This window comes from Rhinolophus hipposideros, assembly GCF_964194185.1.
Source record: "Rhinolophus hipposideros genome assembly, chromosome: 11".
In the NCBI taxonomy this organism is placed as follows: domain Eukaryota; kingdom Metazoa; phylum Chordata; class Mammalia; order Chiroptera; family Rhinolophidae; genus Rhinolophus; species Rhinolophus hipposideros.
Window position 1 is genome coordinate 54,461,889 of NC_138057.1, and position 14,002 is coordinate 54,475,890.

Below are 14,002 nucleotides of genomic sequence, written 5' to 3' on the forward strand. Positions count from 1 at the left end.
TACAGGTTCTATATTAAGTGTCAGACTCTTCATTGTAGCTCAGCATTCTAATTAAATAACCTTGGCTCCTTGTATGTGGGAAACAGGTTTCAAGCACAGAACCTCTAGCACCAAGCAGAATGGCAACATAATTTTAGCTCCTGAGCAAAATGGGTCTCATAACAGCGTCAGTACAGCATGCACATTAACATTTGAATATGCTGGATAATAAGCGTGATAATTACTTTGAGAAGAACACTTGAAGAATGAAATAAGCTGGGATCATTAGAAGAGAAAGGGGCTAGCAATTTCTGGCATGGCGGCTGCTTGATCTTCAACAGTACACCATGGCTCCCATCACAGGTAAGAGGTAATTACTGTGATTATATTACGTAATGTATGATAGTGGCAGGAAGCGATCACAATTTTATGGGAAATAAATTTGTGGTACAGTTTTTTCTTTAACTATAGTCAGATTTATTACTAATAAGTGAAAATTTGACCTCATTTGGTTGTTTGGTTCTTTGAACAGTTTCAATGTGAACCCACTACTATATCACTAATCTCAGTTTTGCAGAAAATGGCTGACAATTTTCAAGGGAGATGAGACACTGAGATGGGGGGGGCCTCGGGTTGGACGTGGGGACATGATAATCACCCTGTGCTGGAATAGAAGCTGTAATGGGGAGCTGGTGCCCCGCACCTTGGCTGACCTAGACCAGCACGTCTTGAAGTCTGGTCTGCAGACCTCTTGGGGATCCTGATACTCTTTCAGGGGGTCCATAGATCAAAATTATTTTTGTAATATTAAGATGTCATTTGACTTTTTAATAGTATTGAAAGACTACATCTTGTATGATTCACTTTATATGAAATGTCCAGAATAGGCAAGTCTATTGAAACAGAAAGCAGATACATAATTGTCAGGGACTAGGGCAAACCAGGATGGGGAGTGACTGCTTAATGGGCATGGGCTTTTCTTTTGGAGTGATCGTGTTCTGGAACTTGATAGAGGTGGTGGTTTAGTACATTGTGAATGTACTAAATGCTACTGAATTATATACTTTAAAATGGTTAAAAGGGAATTTTATATTATATGAATTTTACCACAAAAAAAGACCAAAGACAATTAAGAAGTTAGCACATTGTATGGCATGAGAAGTTCTTCCCATCCAGCATTGAAGCTGCTTGGGTTTTTTCCTGGAAGTTCTCCTCTTTGCCAGGTCTTTCAAAAGCTATAATTCTTAAAGTAATGAAACATTTTCCTCGTTCCCCTAACATGCTAGGCTCTTTAAAACCACTTCTTTGGACTTTGCCTAAGCTAGTTTCTCTACTTGAAATATCCTTTCTGTCAACCTGGAAAGCTATTACTTATTCTTCCAAGCCCATCTAAAATGACACTCCCCTGGTGAAGCCTTCCTGGGCCTACCGCCAGCCCTACCCCAAGAAGAATTGTACCTTCCCACAATCTGGGTTCTTATAGTACTTTGGTCACATTCCTTATATCATATTCCTGATATGAGATCTTGTCACGTTGTATGAGCATTACAATATCACTTTTTGTTAATGTGTCTTTCTCTCCTAAAAGGTGACTCTTAAGAATAGGAGTGTTTTCTTATTACCCCTAAAAGTCCAGTGTTTCTCTCTCTCTCTCTCTCTCTCTCTCTCTCTCTCTCTCTCTCTCTCTCTCTCTCTCTCTCTCTCTCTCTCTCTGACATAGCTATCTAAATGCTGTCCTAATTAATAACTTTATGTTAAGTACTTTTTAAAGTTTTTACAAACATTGTAAAGCCTTTTAAATGTTATGGATTAAATGACTTATTTGATCCTTATAATTTTTTATGTACATTTCATAGGTGCTTAAGCTGAGGAAACAAAAACTTCAGGGCCAAAAGAGATGTTCAAACAGTAAAATCATGTGATAGCATCTTGTGTCAAACTTGGCATGTCATGGTTGGTGCTCAATAAATGTCTGTTTCTTGTGACAAAAGAAAAAAATGGCTAATAATATTAACTACGTGAAAGAGATCCATTATGACTTGTTAAATGTTTCCATCTCTGTTTTAGATCTCATAGAGTGTCAGAGCTGTGAGGGACCTTGGTTATCTCCTTGTGCAAGCTAGCGATAAGACAGGGGAGCTCCAAGGTGATCCTGTGGGAGAAACATGGATCTGGAGCTTAAGGGGAGAGATCAGGAGTAGGGAAAGAAGTCTCCCAGATGTGGAGAAAGCGAATAAGTTAATCAAGAGAGAAAGGGTAGCTTAAGATGGTTATTCAACCAACACTTAGGAAACGCCTGTCTGAGGAAAGCAGGAGAACAAGGAGATGGGAGAATCACAGAGCACAGTGCAAGATGCCCTGGAGCATGCATTCTCAACAGGAGTACACCGCGCTGCAACTCAAAGAGCACCGCAAGGCTCCCCACAAAACCCAGCTGCGGTCTCTTGTCCTATCCCACCCTGTTGGATCTCCCCAGAGGCAACTACTGCCACATCTTTTAGCTCTTTCTTCTGATGTTTACCTCTATATTTACAAACACATGCTTCTGCTGATATTTCTTGATTTTTCCATGTTAGACCTTTCCTATTGACTTCTTACTATTAGAAGATTAGGATTTAGCTTTCTGCTACCACTCCTAAAAGCTAAGTGAGCACTAGTGAACCGGAAACTAAGAGACCCATCCAAAAAAGAAGGCAGCTGCTACTTAGCAGGTTATTGCCAGAAAATGCAGCTACACATTGGCAGAATGTGTCAAAGTATGTTCATTTGTAAGTAACTAAAACACAACTGAAAAACTGACTTATAACAATGAAGCTCACACTAAAAGTCCAGGGTAATTCAAGCTTCATGTTGGTTTGATTCAGCAGAATACCAATGTCATCAGAGCTGACTTTGATGTGAGATGGTTGCCCACAAGGGCCAGAGCTCCTCACTCATATCCAGAAAGATAAAGGTCACTTCTGGAAGCTTCTTTCTCAGGAGCCCCTAGCAAACCTCTGTTAACTAGATTGCGTCATGTGCTTGTGGTGGCTACTGTGGGGCTCTGCCCAGATCCCCTCTGCAGGGTGGACACACGCATCCCTCAGCTACTGGGAATATTCTTGCTCTCAGCCTCAGAAAACCACTTTCCCCAAGGTTTTACACCCTCTTCCATGGTGCAGCCTGAAGAAAGTAACAAGCTAATACTAGAATACAAATACCTGGGTCCCTTACTTCAATTTGGAGCAACTCTGAAGAGCCCTCCCCATTCTTGAGTCCCTGGTGGGATGAGCTGAGGCCTTGGTTGTAACTATCACATTGCAGCTAATGTCGTGGTCATCCTTTCTCCGCACCCACCCTGTCTTTTTCACGTCCCCATTCGCATATGTCCCGAGAGCATTCCTCAGTAAACTTTCTGTGCTCAACTCTCCATCTTGGATTCTGTTTCCAGGGAAGCCAATTTGTAAAACCGTGCTTATTTTTGCATCAATAAAGGTGAGAAGAGGTGGGACTGTGCTGACGAATGTGGACTAGTTTGCGCGCCCTATCCTAGAACAAGGGGTGGGATCAGGCTCTTCCAATGCACACAGGCTAAGCCAGGAAGGGTTGGGACTAGAACAAGACTTTCAATTATTATAAAAATGAGAAGAATTATATTGGGGAGGCAACTGCACAGATCTTTTCATCTTTCAAAAGAAGCCAGAAACAGTTCATGTAAAAAAAAAAAATCTCATGATGTTTTAATGTTAGGAATTAATTGAGATATTTTTAAAGTCTATGACGAGTCAACAAGACACAGTCCAATACTGGCCCACATCTCAGCAATTTGCAACCTCGACCGGAGAGAACACAGGTGTAGTTTGTAGCCACAGACAGCAAAGCTAGGACTAGTAGTTATGTGAAGTCAAGATTTCAGCTCAACCTAAGGAACAGTTTCCTAATGATTTGAACAATATAAAAATGGAACGAAGCACCTCAGGAGGAGGTGAGTTCCTTGGCACCAAAGTTCAAATTTGAGTCTTGTTACAATTGGAACTATTTGATCTTTGAGATCCTTAATAGCCATATAAAGTGCCATATATTCATAAAATTTCACTGATATACTCTTACCCTGATAGCAATGGCAAATACAGCATTGGGATTGCACCAAGGGTACTACCGAAACAAACTAAGTTTCTTTTCCTGAAATACACACTCCACTGGACTTATCACTTTTGGATATTTACTTCAGTATTAAAGAAAATAAAAGGTGAAAAACATATAATCACGATATTCACAGCCTTGCTCTTGTCTTAGATATAAAAATGCCACTAGCAAATCCTTTACCGATATCATATCATGATAACCTCTGTTGCTTAGAAATTAGCATTATATTCTAGCATGTCAGAGCTGGAAGCATCTCAAGGATCATACAGTTTTGCTCCTTCATTCAATAGAAGACACAGAGAGGGTAAGTAACTCACCCAAATTACACAGTAAAGCCAGGACCAGAATCCAGATCTCTTTACTCGCACAGCAGAGCTCTCGCTGCAACCAAGCAGCCTATTTTTTGTCATTAAGCTGATATAATTCCCTATTGTCCAGCTATCCCAGAGTGACAGGACTTCTGGGCTAACAGACTTTAAGATTCTCACAGACAGGAGGTAGCCAGTCTCTGGTGCCCATTCTTTCAGCAGCCTAGAATGCCTAACCATTCATAGAGATAGTCTATTTGATTGTATTCAGGGTTCTGTTTTTGTTTTTGTCTGTTTTGAACAGGGGATATGTTCACATAGTTTTAAAATTAAAGGTGTGCACTAAATTTCACTCCCACTTCTTCCCCATATTTATTCATCCTCATTTTACCTATGAGGAAACTGAGACTTAGGGAGCCTCAGTGAGTGAAAGAATGAAAAACTAACCAAGTTCAAATTCAGTGTTCTTTCCCAATGTCAGGAAAGCCCCACAGTGTGTGGTGAGAGTTTAGCTACCATGTTTCCCCCAAAATAAGACCTAGCCAGACCATCAGCTCTAATGCGTCGTTTGGAGCAAAAAGTAATATAAGACAGGGTCTTGGGGGGAGGGGGGTTCACAGTGTGAGGGATATAAATGATGAACGTCTAAGTATTACCTTGTCTTGTACACCTGAAACTAGTAAAAAAAAAAAAGACAGGGTCTTATTTTAATATAAGACCGGGTATAACATAATATGATATATAATATAATGTAATTAATATATAATATAATTAATATATACTATAATTAATATATAATGTAATATAATTCTGGGTCTTATATTAATTTTTGCTCCAAAAGACACATTAGAGCTGATGGTCCAGCTAGGTCTTATTTTCAGGGAAACGCGGTACCAGGAACAGGATAAAAGATTCCTCCCTTTCTCTTCTCATAGCAAAAAAACTTGGTCTAGAGTTCAGTTACCTCACATGTGGGTTACTGTCACAGGCTTTTAATTAGTCTCCTGTCGCAGAAATAGTTTTAACCTAAATGAGCATGTATTATATCCAGTTTCCATTTTTGGCATATGTGTAAATTTTGCTGATCCTTTAAAAAGCCTAGTTTTTATCCTTTAACTCCACATAGTGGAAACAACTCTGTTTGTGTGTTAGTGAAAAGGGTCATGCGAAGAAGACATGCTCCAGCTCAGAAACACCAGAAAGAAGAGACTTGATCAGAAAATGGATGAATAAATTATGACATATTCATACACTGGAATACTACTCATCCATAAAAAGAAATGAGCTACAATGCATCCATCGACCCAGATAAATGTCAAAAACATTAAGTGGAGTGAAGGAAGTCAGACACAAGAGAGTACATGTGGTATGACTTTATTCATATGAAGTTCAAGAACAGGCAAAATCATCTCTTGGAGATATGACTAAAATAGAGTTGCCTCTGATGGGGCATTGGAAGGGGCACAGGGAATGTGACAGTGGTGTTTTCTATCTTGATTCGGGGTGTTGGTTACACAGATACACACCTTTGTCAAAACTCACCAACTGTATGCTTAACATCTGTGTGCTTTACTGTATGTCATTATTCCTCAACTAGAGAGAGCGAGCAAGAGAAAGAGAGAGAGGCCAACCTGCTCAGGCTGTTGTACAAAGAACCTGGATGTCTGGTGAAAAACAGTGACGTCCTAGATGGCTTCCTGCCATCTCTCAACTTCTGGCTAAAACACATCTGAAGAAATGGGGAAATTAGGAATCTCCCAACACCATGCAAAATCTGACAGAAATGTAGTGCCAGAGGCTTAGCAACATCTCTACTCTTTTAAAGTGCATGCTGCAGCTGGGTAAAGAAAATCTGACCCACTTTGAGTTTGTATCATACCCACTGGCAATCCATGAGCAGACTGGCTGAGAAGAAAGGTAGGAAAGCGGTTGGCCCCTCCCATACCATCTGTCTTCTGCCAGCCCTTTGGGAACAGATCTCTGAGGAAGGCAGAACACCTTTGCCCAGTGTCCACACCCACACTCAGAAGCCTCGTCTGCCAGCTTGCTTGCTTTTTAATTTAAATTTCATTTGTTTCAGAGTAATACATGGACAGAGTTCTAAACACCAACTACAACTACTACAGAGCTTGTTACCAAAACAGCCTTTTGCCTCACCCCTCCCACTTCACTCCCCATTCTCCAGAGACAGCAATTTCAATTCTTTTGGCTGTTGCCTCTGGTGTTTGCCTCCTTTTATATAAATAATGTGGTCATATTATTTTTTATTTTTTAAATTAATTTTAGACATTAATAGTTAACATTAATTGACTTCCTACTATGAAAAATAAGAATTTGGATCTCTTACACCCTCACTCCCACACAGTTTTGACTTTCTCCTCCTTTCGGTATTGTTCAGTTATGCTAATATGACTACATAATGTTTATAGATGAACCATATAACAAACTATAACTACATTTCTTGTGCAACTTTTGATTTTTCCTAGAGTTCAGAATTATCTTTTTGTTTCCACTTCTCTGCCTATCAGAGCTGTAAAATCCCTCCTCAGGGTGCTTACAGAGGTGATCGTCTTCATTTTTATTTCCCAACATCCTTCCTGGAGCTCTCTTGCCCTCTTCTTCCATATGTACTGGGTTGCTCTCCTGGCTTGCTGTAGAGCTACCCTTGTGGGAATGTATTTTCCAGTATCTTCCTGAGAAAGGGTGTGTGGAAGATTAATATTTTGAGATCGTGAATGTCTGAAAATATTTTTATTCTACTTTCACTCTTGAATGATAGTTTGGCTGCATGTTAACTTCTGAGTGGAGGATCTTTTTCCTCAGAATTTCCTCAGAAGGAGTCAATTGCTCCACTGTCTTCTAGTTTCCTGTGTTTTATTGACAAGTCTCACACTATTTTGATTTTTGATCCTTTCATTATGACTTTTCTTTTTCTCTTGGGACACTTTTAGGATCTCTGGCTTTCTGAAATTTCATTATAATATGGCTTGGTGGGCCATTTCAATCTGGAAATCCAAAGGAATTGTGTTGTATTATCGCTTGATAATTTCATCCTTTACAGCTATGTAGGTACTGACATTTGGGGATCTCACAACGAAATGTCACCTTGTTTCCTGATCACCATGGAGAGATGCCCACTAATTTTTAAGACCTACCGGAGCACACAGAGTTCCTAGTCACTTTTTAGTGCCTCTCCCTTAAATACGAATGCATTCCATGCATTGTTTTTTCACTTTCTTCGTGGTGTCATTTGAAGCACAAAAGTTTTTTATTTTGGTTAGGTCCAATTTACCTCTTTTTTCTCTGGTATGTTGTGCTTTTGGTGTCATATCTAAGAAAGCTTTGCCTAATCCAAGGTCATAAAGATTTACTCCCAGGTTTTCCTGTGAGTCTTACAGTTTTAACTCTTAAAAGTCTACGATCCGCCTTTCCGTCTGGCTGCAGCCATCAGGTAAGCCAAGGTGGGCACATACAAGTACACCCAGGAGCTATGGAGGAAGCAGCAGTCCGATGTAATGCGGTTTCTTCTCAGAGTGCACTGTTGACAGTACCGTCAGCTCTCTGCGCTCCACAGGGCACCCCAACCCGACCGGGCCCAATAAAGCATGCAGGCTGGGATACAAGGCTAAGCAAGGTTATGTCATATATCGGATCCGTGTGCACCGTGGTGGCCAGAAACACCCAGTTCCTAAGGGTGCGACCCATAACAAGCCTGTCCATCACGGTGTTAACCAGCTAAAGTTTGCACGAAGCCTTCAGTCTGTTGCTGAGGAGTGAGCTGGAGGCCACCGTGGGGCTCTGAGAGTCCTGAATTCTTACTGGATTGGTGAGGATTCTACATACAAATTCTTTGAGATTATCCTGACTGATCCTTCCATAAAGCTATCAGATGGAATCCTGACCCCCCGTGAATCACCAATCCAGTCCACACGCACAGGGAGATGCGAGGACTAACATCTGCAGGCTGCAAGAGCTGTGGCCTTAGAAAGGGCCACAAGTTCCACCACACTATTGGTGGTTCTCCCCGTGCGGCTTGGAGAAGTCACGATATACTCTCCAGTTCCACCATTACCGCTGATGAGTAATGTTTGTAAAATTGTACCTAATACACAATTTAGGACAGTTAAAAAAATCCATTATCCATTTTGAGTTAATTTTTGTACATGATGTGAGATAGAGGTTCAACTTCATTCTTTTGCATGGGGACGTATAAAAGTCCCAGCCCATTTGTTTAAAAGACTGTTCTTTTCACACTGAATTGTCTTGGCTCCCTTAGGTTTTCAACCTTGTCATTAATTGAAAACTGATTGACAGAAATGTCTTTAAAATAATACCTAGTTTAGGCAAAGGTGAGGGGAAGTCTTAAACACTGTTAATGGGAGTATAAAAGTACAGCCTCAGAAGTGCAATTTGCCATGCATATCCAAATTTGAAAGATACATACTGATTCGGGAATTGTACTTCTAGGAATTTATTTCTAGGAGCTAACTGTACAAAAGTGTTATGTATAATGGTGAACTGGAAGTAACCTAAATGTTTATCAGTAGGAGACCAGGTGAACAAATTATGCTACATCCATACAGTGAAATATGATGCAGACTTTTAAAATGATGAAGTAGACTTATATTTGTTGTCTTGGAGGAATCCCTGTGACTTACTGCTACGTGAAAAATAAAAGCATGTTACAATGCACCGTTATAGTATGATTACATTTATAAAATATTATATATTTTACATACGCATCTTCATAGAGATAGCTCAGAAAATATTCACAAAAATGATTAACAGCGGTTGCTGCTAGGTAATGAGATTTGGGCTTGCTTTCATTTTCTTCTTTATCCTTTTTTTTGCATTTCATGAATTTGCTACATGAATATGTATTGTCTTTATATTCAGAAAAAGAACAGCTATTTTCATTTTGTAGAATAATGTCTTCAAGGACTCTATAGAAGATTATTTAATGGCATGGAACTATATTAATAATATATTGTTAACTGCAAAAAGCAAGTTACAGTATCATCCCACTTTCAAATTTTTTTTTAAATATCGTATATAGTATTTCCTAGGTACTTGATAGGTGTTTTTTTCTACTTACTATTTCTGAAATAAAGATGCCTCATAATCGATATGAATACTTAATGCAGTGGGTCCCCCCCTTGCTGCCTCCATGAAAAGCTGTTATTAATGAGATGATGCTTCTGGCAATCTGAGACTTGAGAAAGTGCCATATGTGTGTAGAGAAAAGACTGGAGGAATAGACACCAAAACGTGATCAGTGTGTGCTTAGCCCTGAATTTAGATTTTTATTTTCTTCTCTTTGTTAAATATAGTTTCCAGATTTTCTATAGTATATGCATAGATAAACATAAAAAGAAATCAGGAAACTGGCTGCCCTGCTTTCCTTTTTCCTTCCTTTTTTAAAGATCTAATTGGCTTTATTGAGCGATTCATGAATTGGGCAGCATCCCATCTAGCAACTAGGAGGGCACTCCTGCCTTGCTTTTCAAGAAGTATAACGTAAGGGTATTTGGGACTTTTGGCCTTTGCCAAAATAAGAGACTAGCAAATTAGGGAGCACATATTCCACCTCAGGAGTGTCAGAGTCTCGAGTGAGGGACGACTACCTTGCATGGCCACCAAGGGGCCCATGTCTGGACCCGAGCAGGCAAAGCAAGTTGGAGAACAGATGGGAAAAGTTCAGTCAGCAAGAGCAGGACTCTTGGAGCAGTCTTAGTTCTGTGTGGACAAGGAAATCCCTGTGAGGTAGGAGAGCGTCCAGATGGTTAGAATGCTGGCTAATTATGGCGGAGCTACATACCCACCACTGTGGGGCTACTCAGATCTTTTCCAGTCTGGTTCAGGAGCATGTTCCCAGTCCCTGAAGAGAGACTAAGGATTGTGTGAAACAGAAAAGGAATCCACCCCTTTTGAGAATGAAAACTTATGTTGGTTTGGGGTGAGGCCCTTCCTCAGCCAAAAGGTCAGGGTAACTACATGAAATGAAGGACATGGAGCAGAGGTGGAGGACTGATGGCCACAGCAGAACTTCTACAGCCCCTGAGGAGGCCAGAAAGCTCTGGGCCTCTGCTTAGGGTAAGGGAGAGACTGGGGCAGTGACTGTGGCAGGGGCACAGAGGAGAGTGCCAGGCACTGTACCAGGCAGGAATTCACCCATGTGATCATGCCTAATCCTCACAACAGTCCTCAGATGAGCAGCCTGAGGCTCAGAGAGATTATGTGGTTTGTCCAAAAGCACACAGCCAATACGTGATGGAACAGGATTCCCACATCACTAGAGTCCTTCTCTAAAAAGGGAAAAATATTTAGCAAAGTTAATACTCATATTTATCGTATTAACTCGTTTAGTGTAATGATAGGTAGAAAACACAAGTTTCCAAAAAAAAAAAAAAATTCAATCTGATCCCAGTATTTTTTAAAAAAATGTTTACTATAGAAAAAAAAAAAAGCTGGTAGGTATATCTCAATGGTAGGAATTTAATTTTTAAATGCTATTTTTCTGTGCTTTTTTTCTTTCCCCCTCACAATGAGCATGTAAATCTTCTTAAAGCGGAGAAAATAAAAACAGGTTTTTCAGAAGCAGTTGTGAGGACTAGTGGATCAAAGTAATAAGAATGAATTACATGACAAAGAAATCCAGATTCTTACTAGCTATGTGAGTTCCACTTGGCTTCTCCAAATCTGTTTCCTAAACAATAAAAAGGGATTATAGTCTTGTCCCAGTGAGCTGTTGCCAGGATTAACTGAAATGCAATATACACGAAAGTCCCAAGCACAGTACTTGGCATAAGGATGGTGCTTAATAAATACTAAACCTGGCTCTTGGTAGTCATAGCTCTTCCTTGCTGCCCCAGGAAGGCCCAGCACCTACAGCTGTTTCAGAGAGCAGAAAGGAATCTGGTTCCCTTGGCAAGGACCCCTTACTGGACCTGCAGCTGTCTACACACCTGATACTGCCCCCTCCTCTGTTTTTACCATGTGGAGACTTACAGGATCTCATTCCTTAACCCATTTTCATCTAACTATTTGCCTCTCCTCTTTGTCTCAACAATCTCAGCTGCCAAATATTATTCTTGAGTACAGGCGACACTATTTTCAGCATAACACAGTTGCAGAGCACCTATGTTCTAAAGATGGCCCAGGCTCCTACTCTCCATTTATATCATCCAGAAATACTTGTATGAACTCATAGTCTAGTTGAAATTTTAGATCCTTCCACAACTCTTATGTGTTGCCTAACTGCTATAACGGGTACACACACCATGTTGTGGAAGCTCAGAGGAAACAGTTACTACTGTATGCACATGTGTATGGGAGAGGAGGAAAAGGATGGCAATTATAGCATTTAAAGAATAATGATTTCCTCACCCTGTATTAGGCATCATCTTCGTGTACTGTCTTTACTAAAGAGAAAGGGTACCATTCTGCCAAATTGGTTTCAAAGCCAGTTAAACCAATGCCTGCGTGGGGCTGGTTCCTCTTATCTTCAGATTTATTAAAGTTTGTTCCCAACCAAAAAATGAGTGGAAGGCTTGGGGGCATCTGACAGTTTGATGAATGACCTGCTGGAGCTGAGGCAGTGGAGTGGAGAGTAAGTCCAAAGAGTTACAAACTAGCTTAGAGTGTTCGACCTCAATGGAGCTTACAGAAATTACACATTCTAACAAACAGGCAGTTTTAAGACTCTAAGGGGTGCCAAAACCAGACATCATTTGATATTTTTATTACTTATTAGGCAAACATTAATATCAATGGAAGCAAAAAAAGATTCACCCATACATAGTTCAGGCTCCCTAACAAACTAATAGGCTGTTTTCACTTTTCCTTGTTCCTTTCTAGCCCTTGTTCAAATCCATAAATCCATAAACATGATAATAATTGTGGATTAGATACAATGATATATTCTACTTTTCTTACACCCAGATACATACTCAGAATGATGTTAAGTATAGCAGTAGTCAAAACCAGGGCACTGTGACAACAGCCCCTTCAGGCCTGTGAACTGACAGTCCAGTGGAAGATGTTGGCAGGCCAGTGAGACACACCCTGTTCTGCCTGTGTTATTTATGCCTCTGGCAGTGAAGCCCCTGACAAAGAAGCATGTCACTGGAACACATGCTCTTTGTTCACAGAGGTGCATGCCAGCACCGGCTGTGTCAGAAGGGACAGTACCGGGTCTGTAGTCTCTCCTCCTTTGGTTCTTTTGCTTTCTTTTTATTTGCTGTACATTGTGGCTATGTTTATTAATTACTTTGTAGTTTAATTTTATAAAGCACACATTTATCTTGTGAGGAAAGAGTCCTTCATACCCTTGAGTTGTCATAGAGGACAGGGTGCCAAGATTTGCCTAGTTTCTCCCTAAGGACCAGAACCACCTCCCTCGCGGGTCACCAGGTTACCACTCTCTCTAGCACAGAGCTACCACATTCCAGTCTCCTTCAGCATCTGTCCTTTACCTGCAAGAGGGTACCTGCGTGTTGTTTGGTACTAAAGTTCCTCTGCAAATGTTCCAAATCAGGTCCCCATGCAACGACTTCATTGCAGTTAGACTGATGGTGTAGCAGTAAAGATGGCAGGCTTTGGAGTCAGACCTATCTGGGTTTGAACCCTAGATACACCTCTTGTTGGCCATGCAGCTTAGGGTTCCTGAGCTTCAGTTCCTCTTCTGTAAAATGATTAAAATACAACGTACTTCACAGGGTTGTCTTTGGATTAAATGAGAAAGAGCATATTAAACGCTAAAAGTGGATGCCCAATCTTGTTAGCTCATGGAACTGATTTGCTAGTTTTCTGTAAAACTCTTCATCTCCTGGCCCTGTGGTTCTCATAACCTAATAGTTACACACCTCATGTGACATCCTGAAGAGTACTCCCTCACCGTTTTCCCATCACGGAGATATCTGCTGAGACTAACATTTTAATACTAGACTCAGGAAACAACAAATGAAAGTTTTTGCCCTTTTCCGTAATCCTAAAACTTGCTTTTGCTTTGAAATTTCAATTCATCCCATATTTAAAAATTTGTTATAAGTGGCTTTGTTTGCCACAGGTAAAATGGGATGGGGGGGGGGTCTTTCTTCACTTTAATAAAATCTTAGGTTAACTAATAGCATTGTGTTTTTCTCTATTGGTAAGTTGTTCCCAATCTTTGGAGCCTCTTGTCTATTTTAGAATTAAGATGGTATCTGATTAGACACATGACGTATTTACTTATTTTAAGTTGAATATAACCATACGTTACTCCCCAGAGGTCCGCAAAGAAAACGTAGTGCTCTAACCCTGGTTCTCAGGGTGCTCTCTTGAGCCAGACTATTACAAAGGCTACCTGCCAAGCTTCAGCAAAACCGAGACCATCCAGAATTTACACACCTCACAGGGGTCCCCTAAGGAATAATGGGATAAAAGTCTGCGGGGAAACTGTAAAACACGGAGGCCCCATTAGAAATGCTAATTGCTGCCTTGCTAGCCTACATTTAAATGTTAGAAACCCAGGGAGAGTCTCCAGAACTTGGGGGACGCTCGGCTACTCGGTGGCGTGGGCTGGCGGCCGGGGCTGCCCCGGACCCCGCGGG

General features: G+C 40.7%; 1 pseudogene across 1 annotated transcript; it reads left to right on the plus strand.

Moving 5' to 3' along the window:
• Positions 1–326: 326 nt before the first annotated feature.
• On the plus strand, positions 327–8,490 carry LOC308505040 (large ribosomal subunit protein eL15-like; annotated as a pseudogene). The gene is made up of 2 exons: positions 327–342; positions 7,869–8,490. The product of its transcript is annotated as a large ribosomal subunit protein eL15-like (transcript).
• The last annotated feature ends 5,512 nt before the right edge of the window (positions 8,491–14,002 follow it).